Source organism: Dipteris shenzhenensis, chromosome 4 (genome assembly GCF_047967505.1).
Source record: "Dipteris shenzhenensis isolate YYH24624 ecotype China chromosome 4, Dip_SZ_1.0, whole genome shotgun sequence".
In the NCBI taxonomy this organism is placed as follows: Eukaryota; Viridiplantae; Streptophyta; class Polypodiopsida; order Gleicheniales; family Dipteridaceae; genus Dipteris; species Dipteris shenzhenensis.
The window spans coordinates 37,549,510-37,559,402 of NC_141599.1; the positions used below are offsets into that span (position 1 = coordinate 37,549,510).

Below are 9,893 nucleotides of genomic sequence, written 5' to 3' on the forward strand. Positions count from 1 at the left end.
CAGTCCTGCTGCTTTAATTTCTTATCGTTCAATCTTTATTTTAGCCCTCGGTTTCTATCTTGTATGACTTGAGCTCCTCTAAGGAGGTGAGAAAAGCAGTCGAGAGCTCAGATCATGAGGAAAACAGGAAATCATTTCGATAATATGCGAGTGAAAGGATTTGATCAGTCTGCTTTGTACTCGGCCAAAAGCTGGAGCGTATCTAGGGCTGTCCATCTGCCATGCTTTCCTTTTTCTATATGTATCTCTCTCCCAACTGCCCTTCTCTGTCTGCATCCCTGTCTCTGTGACCATCAGAAAAGATGGCTGGATACTGTGAACAAAAGCTTACAACATAGAGTAGCCATAGAGGAGTTGCCAATGATCTATACAATCTAGAGACATTCATCATAGTAGATATTTTGCTGAATTAACCTTTTTTAGTTTTAAAAGACAAGCGAAGGAAAACAAAAAGGCAAGCGAAGGTTGTAAAGGAAAAATCTAACCAAACACTCCAAATTATTATTCTGATACTTCTGTGGCGAATAGTTGGTTGACAACATCTTAAAAGCAATCTTGTGGCTCACCTATTTCAAATTACTTTACATGGTCAGAAGGACCCATCAACTAATCAACATTCTTGAGGCAGTTGAGAATAGCAGCAGTAAAAATGACTGTGTCCTAGAACGAGGCTTATATAGCTATCCATTCTTATTGAAAAATGATGTGGTCTTTCCAGGACAAGGATCAAGCACCATAAACTGGGGGTAAACTCAGTAATATCAAGGAGCCTTTCTAGTTTCTGTTGGGCTAGATTGCTTCTTTCGTGTAGACCTAAGACAACATGCTGCACACCACTGTCCCAGAATGCAGAAAAACCATTCCAGCTACCACGTCACCGAACACACAAGACATTCTCCTTCCAAATTAATACAGGTCCCTCCCCTAGAAAGGGAAATGTCATCATTAATATTAACAATGCAACACGAATGCAAGCATCATCAAAGAACTGAATGCTGAACGTTTCTTGAACACGTTTACTAATTATAAGAGAGATAAATTTTCCAATGAAAGATGCGAGATGCAGGAACACATTTACCTGCCTCTGTCAAGTGACTTCCTGAAGAAGAAGAAGCATCCATGTCAAGGAAGCTACGCAAATCTTAAATAGCATTAATGGATACAAAATGCAGGAGATGGTAACAAAGCTCTTTTATTACAATGAAATTCCTGAAGTTGACATGGACAGGGACTTTCTCCTATTCATAGAACCTGAGCTCCCTTTGAACAAATCGTTCAAATGGGACTCCAAATCCTCTGGCGTGTATTTCACGTATTTCTCTGGATGCTTGGCAACATCCAAGTGGCTCTTAAACCGGCCAAGAAAGTTACGATAAGCTGGAAGAATCATCTCAGTGATCGAGATTCGTAGTTCAGTACACAGTTGAGGGTCGGAAACAATCCAACCAGATTGGGTTTTCACATTCTCCTCAAATGCAGCATTGAAATTCTTGAACCTGTCCTTTAGTAGCACATTTCGTGATGCGGCACTGGCAGAGCCTCCGCTGGCATTCATGCCCTCATCCTTCAAACAAGAAAGGACCTTTGTCCAAGCGGTCCTTCTGTAGTCATTGTGATACTGGTGCAGTTTACCACTGTGCCGTTTTATCCAGTCAGTACCAAGAAGTGTCCTGAACTCGGAGTCTTTCACCTTCTGAACGATATAATGTATGTTATTCATCAGGAACAGAGACGTTAGAGCTGGATCTTTGTATAATTTTGACTTGACGTCTAAGTTTTTCTCGAGGAGTTCCATTAAACTTAGAGTTGCTCTAGAGAGGGAGCCTCGGTCTGTAGCTAGTGACCTGCCATTATGCATATCACCGCTGTCTCTAAGTAACTGGTTCAGTGTTTCCGTGTAGTCCGACAGAAAACCCATATAATTCATGACATACCGGGTCAGAGGATGAACTGCACCACCGGGCACGGGATTCTTGGAAGTCTCACGTTGGACTGCATTCTCAAATTCTGCAAATGTTCCACGGGCAGCATCTGCAAGTCGGGTCAATATGGCCGATGCCTCTGACCTTAGACTTGCACAGGCTGCCCCCGCAAAAATGGACTCGATGGAAGGAACGAGATCCCGGAGCGCCTCGTACATATCGAGAATTTTGAATAGCTTCTCTGGAGCTCGACGACCTATGGCTACGGACTCGCCAAAATTGAGCAGCTGCATTATGGACGCCCTGCTAACATCAATGTAGCAGGAATCTGAAAGAGAGTTTGAAGCTGCGAAGACGTTTTCGCAGAGCTGTTTTTCGCTTGGGAAGAGGATCCCGACAGTCATTTTCATCGCTCGGATCCAATTCGCAATTTCGCTCTCGAGCACCTCCCATGGCATTTTCTGCACTTCTTCGATCGTGAGCTTCTCGACCCCCAAGCTATGCATACTCTCCTCAAGAATCGGTTTTCTCATACAAACATAGACCTGGCTGCACTCTGTCTGGTAGCCAGAGCGGACCATTCGTGTGGCAATGTCGCACAGATCTGAGACAACCTCGGGTGGCAGTATATCAATGGTCATCTCTACGATGGGTCGTGACTCTGCCGTCTCTGGTTCAGCATCTGCTTCGACGTCGTCATCTTGCGCGAAATATTCTCTATTGCTCAAGGAAGCTGCGGACATCGAATCGAACAGCCGCTCTGGATCTTCAGATCGACCGTGCCTATCCAGGAGATTGCGGAATTCCTCTTCCACGCGCAGCATTGCGAGTTGCAGAACGTTTTGCGCATGATCCAAGGTGGAGCTACTCGGCTCAGAAGACAAGGAGTCAATGAGTGCCTGTAAGCTATCAATGGCAGCGAGATAGCCCGGCACTTGGTCCCGCTGCTCCACCCAGATAAAAGTCTGGCGGGCCGATTCGGAGGAGCCAAAGTCCCATCGCAAGACGGTCTCCTCAGCGGACTGCAAAGCGAGGGAAGTCTCATCAGAGCCGAGATCTATGGGGGAGGGATCAGAGGAGGAGCGAGGAGGCGAGGAAGGAGGAGGGTCACGAGGGAGGGAGAGGCTGAAGCGGGAGAAGCGATCGTCGAAGTTGGAGAGGATACGGAGCATGTCACGGGAATTGGAGGAGCCTAAGCTACGGATGATATGGTGAGCGGTGGCCATGACACGGTCATCAGCACTGAGGCCGGCCATGGCGAGGGAGAGGGAGGGAGGGAGAGCTCGGAGATGGAGCTTGGGAGCTTGGAGCTGGAGCTGGCGATGGCGATGACGAGAGTGAAGAAGACCAAAAAGATGATGAAGAAGAAGAAGCAATGAAGAAGATGATAAAAGTAAACGTTGAGAATAGAATTCCTTTGCCCCCTTGGACTTTCCCTCCCAGAACCGCCGCCGGGTCTCCCTTTCCTTCTTTGCTTGCTTGGCTGCTGAGCTGTCCGCTGGTCCTATATTACGCTCGCGTTTCCCATACGCTCTCTCTCTTTTTGCATTTCATTCCTTGGCAATCCATGCCTATCCCTCTTTTTTAAGCACCATCCCCCAAGTTGGTGCCTAGTTGTGTGTGCATGTGCACGCTTTTGCGCACCGGTTTTTTCTCTAACACCCTTCTCTCTTGTGTTATTCATATAATGGAGGGGAAAAAAAAGTGTGTTTGCATGGCTGCATGTGAAGGGGGGAGAGGGTCGGGGGGGGAAGCATCCACCATCGCCCGTCAAACGTACACAGTCCATTAGGTCGCAAAGGTGGTCCACACATTCACTCAGGGGATGGACACTTATTACAAGGCTTTCACCAAGCTTATAACATGACCTTGTCAAACACGTGATAGGTGCGATTGTGTCAAACGCTTGTGACTATCTTTGGCAGGATTCTGACGCCCCCCAACTTTCATCCCTCGGGATAACAACACCAATGTGCAAGCAAATGGTTGTGGAACCTGCCTAATTTTTTAATTAAGAAAATGTATGCTATCTATCTATATATATATATACCTCTCTATCTATCCATCCATCCCTCCATATATGTATATATATATATATATATATATATATATATAGAGAGAGAGAGAGAGAGAGAGAGAGAGAGAGAGTCTCTCTATCTATATATCTATCTCTCCATCCATCCATCCATATGTGTGTGTGTACATACATACATATATGTATATGTATATAGATATAGATATAGAGAGAGAGAGAGAGAGAGAGAGAGAGAGAGAGAGAGAGGTTCCTAGTACCCAACTTTAGATTCCAATCCAATGCAAGTCCCCGATTGGTTGGCACTATTCATCCACATCTACCCACAGCCAATATTAAATCCTCACCACCTCATCTAAGAGCTTTCAAATGTAGAAACTAACTCACAACATTGCATGGCAACCCAAAAGTGCCATAACTTTCAGCGCCCCAATCCCTTGACACACAAAAAATGCTCATGGCTCCATTCTTTGCCATCAAAAAATGGCTCGTGGCTAAAAACCGCATTCACCATTTTCTAATGCCGGGAAAATGATCCCACACGCATTTCTCTACTGTATGTTGACTTTATCCAAATCATAGTTGTCAAACCATTATCATTTGACACCTATGACCTATGTTGCATAACATCATGATCAAGAAGGCACATCACAAGGAGGCCAATAATCTTCACTAATGCAATTTCAAACAGCATCCCGCAACTAAAACACACGTACAAGGTCAATAAATTTAGCTTTGTGTATATGTCTCATTTTCTTTTCTCTTTTTTTCCTTCTGTAACTTAGAGGAGCTCATCCAACAAATTTGGCTTGCATATGAGAACTCTAGCTATTGTGGCATGGGCATCATTACCAATTGCTCTTACAAGCAATAGTAGCATAACTACCATTAAAACACAGTAGCAACAACCCCCATGAGTCCTTTAAGCACAATAAGCTCGCAAGCAAGAGCTCTATTGTCCCTTCCTAGCATATAACAAGAACTCAAGCGGCCCTTCCTAGGGCCTCGTGTTTAAGGAATGACAAGTGCCAACACCCCTCAAACCCCCCCTTTTGGCATCTTCTATTCTTATAGTCATCGCACATCCACCCCCCAGCCCCCTCTCTCCCTCTCTCTGTCTCCCTCTCCCTCCCTCCCCTCTCTCTTTCTCTCTCCAGAGACAATGTTCAACATCCAACTCTAACTTCTTAATCCAATTCCTATACAAATCAATAAATCAACTTTTGAAATAACATTGAGTTTGTATGTACAAACAATAATAGAGCATTCTTGATCCAAATTTTCTCTCTCGGTTCAGTTTGAATTTGTTGAAATCCTACGCTATCCAACGTAAGCATCATAACAATGGCATATTGGCATATTCTCTCTTTGATTTGATTTTAAATTTGTCTTCAACATGCGACAAATAATTTAAAACCTAAAAAGATATAATCCATAACATTTTGTTAAAATGGCCTTAAGCATGTTCTTAGAAAACACTTCAATTCTTTTTGGGCCAATCATAGTGCATAATCAAAATATTATATCTTTAGTATATTCGTTTTAACAATGTGTTTCGTCATCGTGGATACCAAGGTCAATCAAAGCTCCCTAATTAACACATATAATTAATCCCACTTGGTTTTGTAAAATATGATTGGAATGGAGGTTAGCTCTATCAATCTTGTATATAAGCAAGAGACTATTCACGCATGTGCATATTCCAAATAATACACACGATGCTTTGAAAATATCACAAGGCACAATAACAAGAGCTTCACAAGACAAAACAACTAGATTTTGCTAGTTTATGAATGTTATAAATGGAAAGGCTATTTTTTAAAACAACTTTGCATATCAAGGAATATCACATCTAGTGTTATTGGGGCTCTAGCCATCATGCCCTTTTTGGAAGTAAAAAGAGATTTTGCAAACATTAGTGCAAAAAGGCTGAAAGGGCTATTTGTATTCATGGGGGGCAATTTTCATTTTATCTACTATAAGTAATCTTATGAAGGGTTTTTCTTTTTTATTCCAGAATCATAATTTCTATTTATGCTTGATTAATTGCATGTACTCAATTTTATGATAAGTGGCAAGAAAGTAATAAGGATTATTTGTTTAAAATGTTAAAAATGGTACACCTAAATCAATGTGTACTCGTCTACATGCAAAGCTAATGATGTTAATTGACAATTTTTTAAGATTTCCAAGCACAATTTGTGTACGCTTGATTGCTAATGCACAAACTCTTTGAATTCTAAGATAGAAGAGATGAAGAGCGATTGGAAGAATTCAAAATGAATCTTTCATGATATTATAGCCTCATTAACAAGCAAAATAAGGCGCCCGAGCAAGAAAAAGCTACCTATTAATTGATTAGTTGAGGTGCCGGGGGGGGGGGGGGGGGGGGGGGTAGTGGCACAAAAATTAACATCGATTAACGTAAGGTGGGGTGGCACGATAAATTAGAAGTCTCTTGAAGAATCTGCGATAAATTAGAAGTCTCTAGAAGTTGAAGAATCTGCGATTAATCAAAAGTCTACAAAAGCAAAGGGATCTAGACGGGTGAGGTCTATAAATACACGGAGGCACTGAGCCAAGGGAGGTAGAGGGAGGAAGGGGAGGGAAGGGAGAGGAGAGGAAGGAAGGGGAGGGAGAGAGAGAGAGAGAGAGACAGGAGAGGAGAGGGAGCAAGAGAGAAGAGGGAGGAAGGGGAGGGAGAGGGGAGAGGAGAGGGAGGAGGGAGGAGAGAGGGAGAGGCTGGAGAGGACCGAGGAGAGGCTGAGAGATGGTAATGGGAGGGGAAGCGAGGGAGGGAGAGGCGGCCATGGAGGGAGAAGTGATTTCTAATAAATTTTACATGAGAGGTGATCATCCACTACTCTTTCAAGAGTGAGTTTCTAAGCCAATGGCTTGCCATGGGTTTCACACTAGGTTGTATGTATGTCCATACATATATATGTATGTATGTATGTATGTGTGTGTGCTAGATCTAAAAAGAATCCCAAGTGAATGGACTACTAATATAAGATCTACTAAAATGTATTATTCTTGAAAGAAAGTTAAATGCAAGATTAAAGTCCAAAATTTTGAGCGTGTCTTTGCCAAAATTTTTTGAATCTTCAACCATATCCACTCACCTGCCACCACCATTTAAAAGAGAGTTTGTAAGAACTGACTTAACCCATATGGGAAGACAGGCTTCAACACGGAGATGGACTTGTTATCGATATCCAAAGAAAATTGAAAGAAATTGCAAATAGATATCAAACACATCACACGAGTTGATCTCCAAATGGAGATTAAAACACATACACCAATTGGGGAGGGGGGGGAATAATTTTCCCAAGTATCATAGTAAATGATCAAAGTCTTTATCGTATTAAGTGTAAACCAATAAGTGTGCAAAGAAACCCTCAATAGAAACTTTACAAAGCCAAACCTATAACCATATAACACCAACATAGCATTGGTTATTAAATTAAGGCTTTACACAAAAAGAGCCTGTAAGCCTTGTAAAATAAATTTGTAATGTTATATTCAGAATGAAGAAATTTATATTCTTCCCCAAGGAGTTTAGAAAGCCCTCTCTTTTTTTTAAATCCCTTGGCACATAAGATCATGCCCTTATAAGTCATAGCAACTAGAAAATTACCACCATACTTGCCATTCTTATAGCCTTTTAATACCAAAATAACTCCCTTTTATTCCCAAAATGAACCCAATGCTTTTCCTCATAAGTACAAATCCGAATTATAAATGCGTTATCTAATCAGGTCATGCACATGGAATGGATGATCATAAACTTGTAGCTTACAAAAACTGCCCAAGCATAGAAGGGTAGTGGTTACCTATATTGATTTCTTTAAAATTTACTCATACATTATGTTGAGAGTTGTGGTGCCATGAGCACATAATTAAAGGCTAAGGTATGGTATAGGAAAGAATTAAAGCATAGAAGGGTAATTGATTTCTTTAAAATTCACTCATACATTATGTTGAGAGTTGTGGTGCCATGAGCACATAATTAAAGGCTAAGGTATGGTGCCATGAGCACATAATTAAAGGCTAAGGTATGCTATAGGAAAGGCTAAGGTATGGTATAGGAAAGAATTAAAGTAGCCACCCTAGGATGTGGACTACATGATGTGGAGATGTGGATCGAGGATATCCACAAGGAGAGATGTGGATGAGAGGATCCCACATGGTTTGACTATTCAAAAGGCTCTCTCTATATAAGAAGATTATTATGCACATTGGAATATTCTTGAGTGTTGTCTACATCTTGTGTCTTCTCTCTCATGGATTTCCTTGTTTGGTTTTATCCTCCTTATTAGCATGTTCACTAATCTTGTTGCCCTAGGCTAGTGGCGGCCCATTTGTGTATCTTATCTTGTATTTTATTATGGTATCAAGAGCTCAGGGTTGCCCACTAGGTCTAGGTAGATTTGTGATTGTTTTTATTATTATGGTTCTTGTATAGAAGAAAAAGAAAATGGCACACTCAAAGTGAGAGAGCTTTTGTTTTGTTGATTGTGAGATTCCTTACGCCCTTCCTCAACAACCCCTTGCAGCAGCTCTGTTCTCTTTGGTTTCAGCTGCTACTGCTACCCCTGTTGCTGTCCGGCCTCTCAAAGTGTAGGCCAAGAAGGGCGAGTGGCTTCCTACGACCTAAGGCGCGGACCTAAGGCTTCTACAACCCCTAAGCTCCAAATGAGCTGATCTACAGCATAGCCTTCAAGCTTCCGTCCTCAGCTTGCTCCATCAAAACGACAGACCACCTTCAGAACCTGCTCTTCAGTGCCTTTTATGACAGCTCCAAATGAGCCTATCTATAGCATAGCCTTCAAGCTTCCGTCCTCAGCTTGCTCCATCAAAACGACAAACCACCTTCAGAACCTGCTCTTCAGTGCCTTTTACGACAGCTCTATGCTCAATTAAAGTTAAGCGACAATAGGGCTCTTGAGAAGCTCCTCTGCCAGATGCAAACAATGCTGGTGCAGAGAGCCCAAGAGCACGTTGTAGCGGGTAATTGTGCTACGTCGAGTGGGCAATCATGCCTCCTGCTTCACGCCCACGTTCAACAGCAGCAAGGCAATGCAAACGATGCACTGGCGACTCAGCAAACAGCAGCGCAAGGGCACCGCTATAGCCCACGACCAGCCTCCTCCGACCATCCATAGGCGCTGAGAGATCAACTGTTCTAGGCTACGGCCCAAACGAAAGGCGGCTCCTAACAGCTTCGTTGCAAGGGGAATCCTCACTACATTCGTCTCGCTGCTGCTGCTTGCCAAATGATCTGCTACATGCTGCACCACTGCTGTGTTGAAGTCTCCCGGTGGACTCTCTTGGCATGCTTCCGAATCCACTTGCGCCTCCAAGCTCCCTACTGCAACCTTCCAACACGCCTTCGAGCTCCCTGCGACATTCCGAAACCGCAACGCCGTTTCTGCTTAGAATTTCTTCCACAAGCCTAAGGTTCTCCAAAAAAATTGACACGTGGCATTTTTGGAACCACCCCTAGATAAGCTGGTTAAGTTATTCGGCTGGTTAGGTTAATATAACCTTGGTTAACAAGTGGATAATATTGGTTAACCTTAATTGTGGTTGGTTAGGTTCATCTGCCTGGGTTAGTTGGACCATGGTAAAGTGTGTATAACCTTGGGTTAAAAGGTCACCATAGTGCCACCTAAGCACACAGTACCTTGCTAAGCACTGGTTTGTAAGCAGCATGTGACTCCCTATGCCACCTCATCATGCCCCCTCTTCTCCAGAATCTTCGATAAGGCGTAACTTGCAATCCAGGAGGAATTTGCACACGCTCCAAAAAGGAAAAATAACCAGTTTTTCGAGCTCTACACGTAGAGCTAATGTTTGAGCCATTACTTTGTGAATAAATAGAACCTAAGGGCTCCCTGTTGCTCTGAGTCTTAGCCATGGAAGGAAGGCATGAAAAT

At 42.9% G+C, this 9,893-nt stretch overlaps 1 pseudogene; it reads right to left on the reverse strand.

Annotated features, from left to right (window-relative positions):
- Positions 1-1,175: 1,175 nt before the first annotated feature.
- On the reverse strand, positions 1,176-3,251 carry LOC147902807 (exocyst complex component EXO70B1 pseudogene; annotated as a pseudogene).
- Between the last annotated feature and the right edge of the window lie 6,642 nt (positions 3,252-9,893).